Source organism: Sitophilus oryzae, unplaced genomic scaffold, assembly GCF_002938485.1.
Source record: "Sitophilus oryzae breed Bouriz unplaced genomic scaffold, Soryzae_2.0 scaffold_1274_pilon_pilon, whole genome shotgun sequence".
Lineage (NCBI taxonomy): Eukaryota > Metazoa > Arthropoda > Insecta > Coleoptera > Curculionidae > Sitophilus > Sitophilus oryzae.
Genome location: NW_022145920.1, coordinates 2,360,522 through 2,375,031, shown reverse-complemented (window position 1 = coordinate 2,375,031; position 14,510 = coordinate 2,360,522). Strand labels below are relative to the sequence as shown.

At 31.0% G+C, this 14,510-nt stretch overlaps 2 long non-coding RNA genes across 4 annotated transcripts; both read left to right on the top strand.

The window, feature by feature from the left end:
• Nucleotides 1-5,717: 5,717 nt before the first annotated feature.
• LOC115874341 lies at nucleotides 5,718-7,704 on the top strand. 3 transcript variants are annotated; one of them, XR_004048824.1, is made up of 4 exons: nucleotides 5,718-5,874; nucleotides 5,934-6,060; nucleotides 6,369-6,520; nucleotides 7,489-7,704. It is a non-coding gene; the product is annotated as an uncharacterized LOC115874341 (long non-coding RNA). The 3 variants fall into 3 exon arrangements; XR_004048826.1 differs by lacking the exon at nucleotides 7,489-7,704 and adding an exon at nucleotides 6,893-7,026; XR_004048825.1 differs by lacking the exon at nucleotides 7,489-7,704 and adding an exon at nucleotides 6,989-7,024.
• A 314-nt stretch (nucleotides 7,705-8,018) lies between these two features.
• LOC115874340 lies at nucleotides 8,019-10,647 on the top strand. Its single transcript, XR_004048823.1, has 3 exons — nucleotides 8,019-8,107; nucleotides 9,821-9,981; nucleotides 10,635-10,647. It is a non-coding gene; the product is annotated as an uncharacterized LOC115874340 (long non-coding RNA).
• Nucleotides 10,648-14,510: the final 3,863 nt, after the last annotated feature.

Genomic DNA, 14,510 nt, shown 5'->3' with positions numbered 1-14,510 from the left:
AAGAGAAAAAAGACTTTCCATTTAAATCTGCCTAAAATGGATATAAACACAGACCAGGCAATAGGTCTGATGTTAAATTTGCGAACAGTATATTTTTGGCAGCAGTGATAGTGAAACAGAAGTAGAAAGAGCTCCAAGGGTACAACAATATGCTGAAGAAATTGTGCCACTGACTTTCAGATAAAACATTTAAATCTCATTTTTAGAATAAACTCTTTGTACATTTGAAGACTTACTTGGCAAGTTATATAGCGTTTCTGACTCCACAGTTCATTGTGGAACAGTGCCTGTGCCTTGTGCCACTTGATAAGCAACTTATGGTTACAATTTGGTGTTTGGCAAACTTGAGTGTTTTCGGTGAGTTCTATTCTCAGAGTTATATCAGAGGCAATATGCAACTTTTATTAACCATGGTAAAATTCAAACCTTGTTTTGAGCTGATCGCTTTGGGATCAGTAGGAGTACTTTGTTGGAGCATTTTTATACAGAGTTTGTAATCTACTGCTAAAAGTAAATAAGAAATTTAAAATTATTTCTTGGCCAAGTCAAGTAAGGCAGAAGAAATTGAAAGGGAGTTTAGGGCCATTAATGGATTTCCAGGTAATGTTAATTTGGTTTTCAGTTAATTAGTTATGTTTCATCTAAATGTTTATAGGAATAATAGGAGCAATAGATGGGTCCCACATAAGGATTCTGAAACCAAAAGCAGAAAACCCTAACTCATACTGCAATAGGGAAGAGCTACCACTCAGTTTTATTGCAGGGGCATGACGACAGCAAAAAAATATTCTTGGACGTTTACGCAGGGGAACCTGGGTCTATATACATGATATGCGTTTATTTCGAAAGTCAGACCTTAACTCAAGAATAAGAAATGGCTCTGTGATAATTTCAGAAGATCATCATCTTATTGGAGACTTGGCATATAAGTTGTCACATTATTTACTGGTTGGTTTCAAAAATAATGTAGTTTTAACCCCTGCCCAAATTAATTTCAACAACAAAACTGTCACAATGCAGAGTAGTGATAGAAAATGCATTTGCTCTTCTAAAGGGCAGGTTTCGGTGTTTAAAGTCTTTAGAAACAACTAGATTGGATCTAATCCCACTAATTATTGTATCAGGAACTGTTCTTCATAATATATGCATATTAAATGGAGATCTACTGGAAGATATTGCAGATTTACAATTGGAAGAAGAGATTTTAATTGAGGAAAATGTTTATGCAGTTGTTGATGATCTAAGAGAAGATTTGCAAGCAGTTCGAAAGAGGAATAATATAATGAATGCTCTACTAATGAATTAAAACATTATAAATAATAAAATTCTATAAGGAAATACCCCCCAATTTTGTTTTATTAGTATATTTTCCTTTCTTGGCACTTATAATATATTAGTAAAAAGCAACAGAAACTATTATTTTTAATTTAATTTAACAAAATACAAACATATACATACAAAATGTACAAAAATATAAATACTTATTAAAATGTAAACAAATTATTTTATTCTTGCTTTCTATTGCTTTGTTGGCTCTGTAATATATCAATATATTTTTGAAATAGGTTATTAAAAACAATCCTGTCTCATCATTTTTTCTTTATGTCTCCTCTCTATGCTGTTAGACCTGGCCGAAGATTTTCTTTTTTAACAAAATTAGAATCTTGTAGTGTCTCCTCATTTTTATCTTCTTCATTATCAGTAGCACTCTTCTTGAATATCTTTTCTCCTGACTTATTTACTTGCAATCCAGAGCTGCTGCTGCAAGTAGCAACTGGCAATATTTCTGGTTTCTTGAAGAGAACAGCATGCATTGCATCAAAGAACTCCCACTTTCTTCTTTGCTTGCCTGAAGTATTATTGTGATCTACAATTTCACGATATATTTTTGTCAGTCCTTTCCATTTGGTTTCACATTGCTGCCAAGTTAAAGGTAGTTCCATGTTCCTCGTTAAGTTGGGAAGAAATTTTGTCCAAATATGTTTTTTACACAGGTTTGAAACTGTTCATCTCTTTCACTAACTAAATTGATGAAATATAGAGTTAAATCTCTGGTCCACAATCTCTTACATTCTTGTATTGAATTTGTAGAACAACTTGAATCAGTTGGCGAAAGAGGACTTTTTTTATCGAGGAGTTCTAAAGTTGAGTTATTAGCTTCTATATCTTCATATTGCAAATTTATAGGTTCATAGGTACTTTCTACAAATACAAGTATAAAAAATAATAGTTAATTTTAGGTATTTCGGTATTCTTTACCTTTTTTATTGAAAAATATATGTTTCATTGTTTATTTTATGTATCTCTGTATTTTCATCCAGAATTTCAATCACGGATACTACAGCTTCTTCCATTTTTATCTATGAATCTTAAGTTAAGAGAAAAAACGTTTCACCGTGTGTATTAAAATCTCGTATAAGTAATTATTTATATGCAGTTATAATGTAAAAAACCAAACTTTGATCTGCTATGGATCTGCTTTAAGTCCCGGCCACATATTATTCCTGTGGCTTTAGTTCACATTTGAGGTTATATTATTGCCATAAATCGACGGACGAGGTAAACTCAAACAAATTTCCTGCCTTTTTCGGTGGAGCCTCGATAAGCTCCTTCAAATTATCCGGAGGAGATCGAGCTTCCGCTCTTCGGAGCGCTCGCAAATGTAATACCGAACGCGGAGCAGATTGAGAAAATCAGAAAGATCTGCAATGTCGAACGCAAAAAGATTGATTAAGCGTTCGAGGAGGTAATAGATTTCAGCGTTGCCAATGGTCCAAACTTATATTCCACGGCGAACATACCCAAATTCCACAAAATTCCACAATCACTAGCCAGGGGCGCTATTCTGTACAATCGTCGGTATCGGCAAGTTACCGACAGCTATCGGTACGTACGGCCAATGAGCGTCGTGTTGATTGTTGTTGCGTCATAGTTACCGGTAGAGATACCGATTTTTCGTCGGTACAAATTTACGATATCTGCCATAGGACCGATCGGTAACTATGAGAACAACAATTAACACATTTTTTAGGTATACCCATTTTTATTATATACAAATACGTATCGAGAGCTGTCGTAACTTACCGATACCGACAATTTTACAGAATAGCGCCCCAGGTTCGGTCTTTTAGGTCTGCGACCAATCCGACATTTTTTTTTATATAAACCACGTGATCTTAAAGGGATTTTACATAATATAGTGACGTGTGATATGTGATATGTCGAAAATTTCGTTGGATTGCTTGCAGATCTAAATACCCAAATACGTTTAAACTACCTATACTGCGGCCTCCCCATAAGAGCAATGAGAGATATTATGTCCCAGTATTGAAGGGACAGAAAATCGAGTCGAATGGTTTCAAGACATAGGTTCATCCTTGTTTAGTCAAACCTCCTACCACACAAGGATAGACTTATGTAGGAAATGCATTGAAATTCTATAGCCATCCTTAACATCGGGACAGGAATTTAAGCGGTACCCTCCGTATAGGTAATTTTAAACGTATTTGTAAATACCGAACCTAGCTGTTGACCTCCACGGCGACGCTCTTTTTACAGAAATCTGTAAAATTATGATGAGTCTTCTAATTTTTTTTTACTATTAGCTAAATAAGGGGAAAAAAAGGAAAAAAAGAATAATTCCGAAAATTCCACAAAATTCCACATTTATTCTATTCCACAAACGTTCCACAACATTATTACGAATTCCACACATTTTGTGGAATTCCACAAAGATTGGCAACGCTGATAGATTTGTAATGTCGAACGCAGCTTACATATATCGAAAACAGCATGGAAAACAGCTGATAATAGCCACAGAACATAACTAGTGATAGCCATAGAATAAAAGGGTGCAGCCACACTATCCTAAAAACGGCGTATCGGCGTAACGGCGTAATGACCTTGAATAGATTTCCAGTAATTCTATTGGCTGAAACCTTTGGCTGAAACATTCATCTCTCAGAAATGTTATCTGTCAAAAATTTCAGCCAATAGAATTACTGGAAATCGATTCAAGGTCGTTACGCCGTTACGCCGATACGCCGTTTTTAGGATAGTGTGGCTGCACCCATAAAATAATTAACTAGAAAGAAGTGTCAACTCTGTGTTAAATCGTGGAAACACGATACGCCACCGAAAGCCTTCGTTGTCGTCTGGAGAACTATTTTTCCAATTGACAGGTTGACATGATAAGGACATGATGGCTTAATTTTCACTTCCGTTTCCGGTTATTTAATGGCGGGCCCTCTTCAGTTCAAATGTATTTTGTATTTTTCTTTTTCATAAATAAAACCAAAAAATAATTTATTCACATATATTTATTTGAAGTATGGAACAACGTGACTAAATAAACATAAAAAATATAGAGGATTGTATTGTTTCAATACCAATTAGTTAATTATATGTACTTTTAACGTAAATTAGTTAAGGTATAAGCATGACTTACAGTAATTTGTAAATAAACACACGTATTCGCAGACTTCAAGGACAGAAAACGGACACAGGGACATGAAAAACGGGAGCCTTATACAAAAACCTGAAAAACAGAAAAACAAATTTTTTATACTAAAATTAACAATCTAAAAATATCAATAGGTATAAAATATAAATATACTGTTTAAAAAAGCGTCCATTATTCCCAAAGAGACCTGGCTTATAAATCAAAAAAGAAGCAAAAAGAGACTTTTTAGTCGGATAACATAATCAGATTATCAGTCCGATTTATTGCATTATTGACAATAAATCGCACATATTGGAGATAAATGATGTTGGCTATAGTTAAATGATTCACCTTTGCTGTAAATTGTTTCCATTTTCAAAAAATCGCCGATCAAAGAGATTATAACACCATTTTCTTGCATCTAAAAAATGTAAAAACAGTGTTTATTTACTACCTATTTTTCATATACATGGGACATACCTACTACGGCAGAAACGTCATTTTTCTCCAGGATTCTTCATGTAATATATATTTTATATACTTTATTACCTTTTATAATTATAAATTTCAGCCGAAATATTAAATTGAACTTCAAAAACGAAACTAAACGGAATGAATTAAAAATGGCGTCGAATATTGCCGACACAATTTTCGAATTTGTTCTAGAACAAATCTGAAGTTGTCTCTGAAACTGAAATCTGTCAATTCTAAACTGTGAAGTTAGACAATAGTTAGACAAAAACAATGCTATCTTTGTCTAGGCGGCCATACTTGTCGTGAGGAGAATGACAGGAATGACACTAATGACTGTTTCCAATTTTCCTATTTCACTGTCACCCCCCTGGCTGCACCCACGGGGGTGACAGTAAACCGGAAAATTGGAAACAGTTGTGGCGCGGTTCTACCCAGGCAGAAAGCATGGCCTTCTGGACTGTCCAAGACAAAAATCTGAATATTTCTATATGATTTCTGTCAATTTCTGCTACGGAACATTTTTATGCACGTCGGCGTCCTGTTCTTTTGTCTTTTGTCTGTGTGTCAGCGTCAGCTCCCGAGGCCTCTGGCAAGGTCGGGCAGAGACAACTACGAGACGATCAAGCGCATATGGGAATTAGGCCTGCCGGATCTCTGGCCAGATCAAACTTCTTTGGAAAATTAGCATCTGTAGTGAGAGGGCGCTGTTTCGCAAATTTAAATGACCCGGTACATATTTTACTGCTTTTATTTCCGCATCCGTTTTAGTCCCCCTGCCTCCCGCTAGTCCCGCTTTCTACGCGACGCCGCGGCAGCCATTGCTCATATTCTCATATCAAATATCGATTGTCGATTTGATTTTTCGCTTGCGAATTTCCAAATTATTTGAGTTGTATTAGCAATATTATGTGTGTTTAAGTGATCACTAATATCCTATATATTGCGCGAATTACCCAGAGGTATCTATTAACCACAATAATTAGTGAATTTCAACGCAATTAGTTAATTTTATTTGAAGACCAACATGGGAACAAGGCCTATATTTCGCTCAAGAGAAAATGTTGTATTGATAGATCTATGGAGGAAATAACAAAGATGAGTCCAGAATTTAGCCAAAATGCATAATTTTCCAAAAATACTGAAAAGTAAGTACATATAAACATATGTTTAGTATTGCAATAAAACTGATAACATTTTCTTCTCCGGTGATGGGAGAAGCTATGACAAAAAAAGTCAAAGATAATTCTACTACGAAAATACAATATTCTTTTGCCTGAGGCTAGCCAGCTTAGCTTGTTTAAAAATGCTATATTAAAAACACATTTGTGAATTTTATTTGTAGATGGACATTTGCTGTTTATATACTTTCGAGTCAGATATTAACTTTCTTTGAGGATCAGCTATATTTTAATAATTGAGGAGTAAGAAAATTAATAATGTTTTGTATTTGTAGACCAAAAATATGACAAGAATCTTTGAAAATATAACACAATGCCTTTTGTAATTATGTTGTTTTGTGATGATAGTAAAATTTGGTTGATATAAAACTATTCCTGCTCTATGAATGACTCTGTGATAACGTTACCCAGGATTTAACTAATTCAGGTGAGCAGTTAAGCCCTAGGCTCTAGTATATATATTTTTCAAGTTATTTAAAATACAGGGTTGAAAAATTAGCTTCATATCTTTCTTCATATCTTCTTCTTTTTCAAGTGTTATATAGTTTCACTTCCATGTTTTTATAAAATATGCAGGGAATATTACACTAAATTTTAAAATAATATTTTATATGTCAAATAATACCAATGTTTTTTAAAATATGGCCATTTTTAAAGATTAACTTTTCATACATTTAAAATCACAAAATTGTAAATTCACATTTTCGCTTTTAATTCAACGTATGTATTAAACTGTCCCCTCACATTTGATTTATACAAAGGTACTTTTAATTTCAAAATATTTATTGATATTTTGCAGCTCCATCAGCACAATAAATCATGTTATGTAATTTTGTAGAGAAAAATACAGTATTTTATTTTCTAATGGGACTAATAACAAAATTGAACATTGCAGCATAATCAGGTTTCGCTTAGACAAGAGAAATATATGACCATGAAAGTGTATAGAAGATAGGCCTGAAAATAATAATATTCACTCTTAAAATAAAAATAAAAGTGTTTCAAGTTATAAAAGAACTAACCAGTGTAGAAAATTCACTTTCAAAAGAAAACATAAAAATGGTTGTGGTAAAGAAGCTATTATATTCTATTATTTCTATATATAAACTATTTTGTTTTATTTATAACATCCTAGTTTAAATAAAATATTTCCTATTACTACTTTGGTAAATAATTTTAAGTAATCGGGTCTAATCAATTTTAAAATAGTTAGAAAATAAATTTGTTTTATTCTAACGTATATTTTTTTATATTTTATATTTAATTTAATAGGTAATTGTTTATATTAACTTTTACACATGTATTTATAATCTCTTAGTTATAACTGTGGTTATAAGTATTTATAAAAAGATCGTGTTGCAGATAGAGATGATAAGCAATATGTAAAATTTGTAGGTACAGTTAAAGTGGAATGAACTGATATTTTTATAGAAACAGAACAAAACTACTAAAGGGAAACGAGGTGAAGAGCTGTATGACAGATGAATCCGTCACTTGTCTTGTGGAAAACATGCTTTCTTATGGTTAAGAAGTGGTATATCATCTTCATGTTCTTTCATAATTGAAGCACCATCATTGTGTATCATGTAGAAAAACTGCCGACATTCATAGGTAATCCCAAAGCCGTAATATAAAATAATTTACATCCTATATTCCCTATATGTGTAGGGAAACGTCAGTCACAAAATCTGAAATATAGGGTAAAGGAGCTCACTGCAACTTCTGATAAGACTATCAGAGAGGATAATATACAATCAGAGAGGGTAAAACATAAAGAACTGACTATCTGGTAAACTATTTTTTTTTTGTCTTCCAATATTGGTTTTCACATATTGGAAAAAAATTCATTTATTAATTTACCTTTGTTTTAGTGATTTCAAGATAGTGAAAATTTACACAAGAATATCTATATACTTATTTTTACCTTATGAGTCTATACCCAACAGAAAAATAAAAGTGCTAGTAGATAGTGGGATAAATTTAAAGGATAATATAATATTAACTCAAAAATTAGGTAAGGAACTAACAGCTTTCAGATTAATACCATCGAAGGTGTAATCTTGCTATACAGGGTTATTCACCTCATTCGACACGAGTATTGTAGCCAAAGATTTTGAATTTTTCCAAATTATAAAAGTTTTGGGTTTGTTTAAGACTATTAGAACTACAATTTAAACGTACTTTTTGTAAGATACAGATTGTTCCGAATAAATAAAAAATACCAATGTTGTATTTTTTTTAAATGGAACACTCTGTATATTATGAAATTTTTAGTTTCTCCAAATAAAATAAAGATAACTTTGATTAAGGTTTATCTCACCCTAAAATGCAGTAACAATTTTAATGCTTTATTTTACTCTAGGGTATTTAAGTTTTTAAAAACCAAATATTGTACTGAAGTTTTTCTGTTTTCTAAATTTTGTGTTGCAATAATAAAATAATACTATCTTTTACACAGAGTGTCTAAAATTTTATTTTATATTAAAATTTATTTTAAATAATTACTAGCTTTAAACGGCAATAACTTGTTTAATTTAAATGGAACACCCTGTATATTTTACGTGAATCAGATGCAACAATTTAATTGTATTATATAACATTTTACCTATATCTTCAAATTCTCATAGAAAATGCATTTTCTTATAATATTGACATTTTAGACTGTACCGATGCTAAAAACGATAATATTGTTAGCCCATTTTGTTTACAAAGATAATAACTATTTAAATCTTTGCAAAAGAGTGTACCATTAATTAAATATACCACCATTATTTCCGCCCAAATATTAATTAATCACATTTAATTTGTGTTTAGTTAATAAATTATTATAAATAAATGTAGATTTGAATCAGAAATCAGTATATTAAAAAGTTATGAATATGAACGTCTCTGTTATTATAAATAAGCATTTATCAAAAAATGACATAAAATTTAGGTGTTACTTTTACCACATTGTCTAATACACATACAAAATTCAGTTATTTTAGTACTGGAGCAATTATTAATCAACGCAAATAGTCAATGTATGTAGTTCGAATACTGAGATCATATTAATTAGTCCTCTTTTACATCTACTTAACTAGTGTTTGATATTTTTATTTTTTTGGGACACTGTAGTACTTGTTGCAAATAATTATAAATAGTCCTACAACAAATCAGTACTACAGTACATTACTCCGTGTCTAATGAGCTGAATAACCGTGAATTAATTAAACCAACATTTATAAGAACGAACAATAAATTTTATAGAATTAATCTCAAATACTAAAATACCAAATAAATCTATTATATTTAGTATTGTAGAAAATGCTGATGTTCATACAACCATCTGTTCCAACAAAATGCACTATGATTCTCTGAAATAATGCTACAATCCAAAATTCGATATTTTTCATTGGACTTAGATTGGATGTAGGACGTAGATTATAATATTTTTTCAAGAAGTACTAATAGAAGTATTTAAGTATAAAAATATCCTTGGTGTAGCATATAAAATATCGGTATTCTTAATAGATGGTTATTTTCTTTTTAATATGATATTTAGTCAACATTAACAACTATCAAACTAAAAATTTCAAATTTTCAATGTTTATGTTTGTTTATATATTAAACCAACAGGAATAAATTTTTAATTTGTCATGAAAACAGCTCACATTACAGAACACATTACAGATCAAAACATATCACAATTACATAAAAATGACATAACCAGTATTATATTTTCTAGGTGAACTATGTTCTAAAACAAATTGCAGCACCATCAGGGTTAACATAAACATATGTCATCAAACAAATATACAGTCTTCAGTTTTTAGAGCAACATGACCAAGAAGCAATTGTAGGATAGTATTGAAAAGGAATATGCACTCCTAAGGAAAATGACATGGGGTAATATATCCCAGTAATTTCAATAAATAACAAATTAATATGCTGAAATAAAACATCTATTAGTTTCAAGTTTCATTGTCTTTATTTAATGTTGATTTTTTGTACAAAATTTCAACATTAAATATAATATTAATTAAAGAAGATATTTTATTTCATAATATGTCTTTGTCTTCCACTTTCAAATAAAAAAATGTATTCCTCATATGGTCTTATACGAGAATTCATATATGGCATACTGCAATTAATTATGTGTAATTTTTATTAGTACAGTCTGACATTCTTCTAGCTCTTCTAGCATATACATACATAAAGAAGAAATACATATTTTGTAACCCTTAATTTTTAACTAACCTCAATTTTTTTAAGACTTTAAGGAATATATTTTATTTTACTATAATTAGGTATGCACCTAATAAACACCTTAAAAACCTAAACATGGAAACCTTAGAAAGAATGTTCTTTTTAATTTTTAAGGTGTCCGATCGATTTCGGAATTGAAAGAAAGTACGGTAAATCTGATCATAAAAACTAAATAATTTTGTGAAACAGTTTAATCGCATAATACCCCAGACACCATAAAAACTAAAACATGCCAAATCCGGATGTATGGAAACCCTAATTCATTCACATCTAATAATGCTTTTTTTTTCAAGGATGGACACAGGATAAAAATTTGTCAATGTATTGAAAAGTTTTCTTTGGAAGGAGTTTCGGATGCGGCCACGTTGTTTCGCTGTGCTGAATGTTTGTGTTTCCACGTGGACCCTAACGTGCGTTAAGCATATGGCACGTAAAGCTTTTTCCTGATGTCATGGTTTTTTCATATGAAAAAAAGGCGGATATTCCATTTTTTACTGTTTTTTTACTGCAACATTTGTATCTCAAATGTTTGTTTTATTTCCTTGTACCATTTATTTATTATTATGTTTATTTAAAATTATCATTTTATTGTAACATATTTGAAAATATTATTTTTTATCTCTTAATAAATAATTTAATTCTTATATTAGTCTTTTTATTTGGTAATTATAATATATATATTAAAATATTTAAATTCAAATAAAGGCGCGCTTTTTGAATCGCTTAGCGCCGATCGCAGCGCCAACTATCTCCAGATTCAACGGATCCGTCATTGGATTTTTATATATAGCTATTAGAGAACCAGTTATACACATTGACTTGGGCATCTCGTAGTTATCTCTGGGTCGGGCCAGGGGGGTGACAGTGAAATAGGAAAATTGGAAACAGTCATTAGTGTCATTCCTGTCATTCTCCTCACGACAAGTATGGCCGCCTAGACAAGGACAGCATTGTTTTTGTCTAACTATTGTCTAACTTCACAGTTTAGAATTGACAGATTTCAGTTTCAGAGACAACTTCAGATTTGTTCTAGAACAAATTCGAAAATATTCGACGCCATTTTAATTCATTCCGTTTAGTTTCCTGTTTTGAAGTTCAATTTAATATTTCGGCTGAAATTTATAAATATAATGGTAATAAAGTATATAAAATATATATTACATGAAGAATCCTGGAGAAAAACGACGTTTCTGCAGTAGTAGGTATGTCCCATGTATATGAAAAATAGGTAGTAAATAAACACTGTTTTTACATTTTTTAGATGCAAGAAAAGGGTATTATAATATCTTTTGATCGGCGATTTTTCTGAAAATGGAAGCAATTTACAGCAGGTAAGATCATTGTTAACTATAGCCAACATTAGTTATCTCCAGTATGTGCGATTTATTGTCAATAATGCAAATAAATCGGACTGATAATCTGATTATGTTATCCGACTAAAAAAAGTCTCTTTTTGCTTCTTTTGATTTATAAGCCAGGTCTCTTTGGGAATAATGGACGCTTTTTTAAACAGTATATTTATATTTTATACCTATTGATATTTTTACATTGTTAATTTTAGTATAAAAAAATTGTTTTTCTGTTTTCTGTGGTTTTTGTATAAGGCTCCTCGTTTTCATGTTCCTGTGTCCGTTTTCTGTCCTTGAAGTCTGCGAATACGTGTGTTTATTTACAAATTACTGTAAGTCATGCTTATACCTTAACTAATTTACGTTAAAAGTACATATAATTAACTAATTGGTATTGAAACAATACAATCCTCTATATTTTTATATTTGTTTAGTCACGTTGTTCCATATTTCAAATAAATATATGTGAATAAATAATTTTTAGTTTTATTTATGAAAAGTAAAAATACAAAATACATTTGAACTGAAAAGAGGACCCGCCATTGAATAACCGGAAACGGAAATGAAAATTAAGCCATCATGTCCTTATCATGTCAACCTGTCAATTGGAAAATTAGTTCTCCAGACGACAACGAAGGCTTTCGGTGGCGTATCGTGTTTCCACGATTTAACACAGAGTTGACACTTCTTTCTAGTTAATTATTTTATGGGTCGGGCGCCATTTTAAATTTTGCCGTTTAGATTTGATTGGAAGTTTGTTTCTGATATTTCGGCTGAATTTTATAAGTACAAAGATGTTTTTTGATATAAAGTTCCTTGTTAACACTTTAATAAAGTATATATGATATTAATTACATGAAGAAAATGATGAAATCGACGTTTGCGTGTGTAGTAGGTATGGGCCATATTATATATATATAAAAAATAGGTAATATATTAACTGTTTTTATATTTTTTAGCTTTAAAACCCAAGGATCTTTGAGATATTCTTTGGCAAGGATTTTTCCGCATCTCTACTTTAAAGACTGATCGGTGATTTTGAGCAATTGAAAGCAAGTTATACAAGGTAAATTATGATTATTGAACTATTATTAGCCTACATTAATTTTCTGCAAGATGAACAGAAATGCGTAATTACTATTATCACATAGGTACCTATTATGTATTTTCATAGCAATAATGCTATAAATCTATGTATGTAGATTATTTTTTAAAATATAAATGAGGCATTAGATGTATATGTATCATATTTTTATTCATTTTATTTTCATTCAAGTCCTGTTTTGATTTAATTCTAACAAAAGTCTTATGTACTTATATTTATGTTTTTACATATTTTTTTTGATTCCAGGTTTTGTGTGGGTTCCGGTTGCCTTTTTTCCTGCTTCCAGTTATTTAGTTTTATGCCCGTGAAGCTGTGAAAAACATTTATTTATCTTCAAGTTTCTGTAAGTCAATGCACTGTTACTTTTTTACTAATTCACTTTAACACAAGAATTCTCTATTATTTAAATATTTGATATTGATACAGTAGTTTATTGGTTTATAGCTCTTTAATTGTGTTGATTTGCATATTTACATTGTTCTAAATTCCAAATAAATATTTTTGAGTAATTTTGTTGTATTATTTACTACTAGAAAGAGTAAAAGTATATTAACCCTCATTTAAACCTCCTGAACAGCCCGCCATTAAAAACCGGAAACGGAAATAAATTTCATAAAATTGAAATTGTCATGTCTATGTCATGTCAAATGTCCCAGCCGCCATATCTGAAAATTAGTTACCCAGGCAGCCACGCTGTTTCCATAATTTAACATTGACTTGACACTTCTTCTTGTATTTATTATTTTATGGCTGCACCCTCACAAGTCACAAGAGGTCGTATCGATATTAAGATCGATACGTTACGTTTCAAAATAATTAATTAAATAGCATTGCATAAAAACGATAGAGAAAAAGAAAACTAGTTTTCGATTAAACTTTGATTTTTCCATTGGGAATTGGATCTGTAGGACAAGTGACATTATTAGCGGTTTCCAGTATGTTCGATCCTCGGTTCAAACGTTTGCTTTTTCAAAGTCTAGTTCCAGTACCTTGGTCCAGTAGCTTGTGCTCATGCAATTATGCTTTCATAAGTAAATCCACAGAGTAAATCTATAGGCTTCGTGCATTCACCGCCGGTGCTGCCACCATCGGAGAATATCGTAAACAACTGATATATCCAAATACACGGGTTTAAATAGCGAGCATACGAAAAATTTATTATTTAATAATTCTACAAGTGTAGGAAGTATAATTTGTGAAAATTCTAAAAATAAAAATAAAAAGGTAAATATTTTGATGTCTTCAGAAGGTCAAACTTGTATTATATTTTTAGGAATTTATTATTCCAACTGAAAAAACTTTTTGATGAGTAATTAGCGAGCATAATTTTACGTACTTTACGGTTTTGCTATTGGAGTCGTAATTGGGGCTATTTCGTCTATAACGCTACATAATTATAATTTTAATAAAGGTACATAAAATTACAAGATGTTCATAAAAAAATTAATCACCAGTTGATTAAAAAATATACCTAATATTGTAAATTATATTTTAACCTCTCATAGTACCGTATGATCGAAAAAAAAACGGCGTCCAGTTGGCTTGGAAATAAACATCGATTATATGCCCATTATAATTTTACATATAAAATGACAGCGATCTTCATTTTCATGGCCATCGCTGACGCCGTTTTTTTTCGATCATACGGTCTCTGATACGGTACACGTCTATTTAATTTTTTGATTATGTAACGAGCACTTTGTTTACTCACTTGT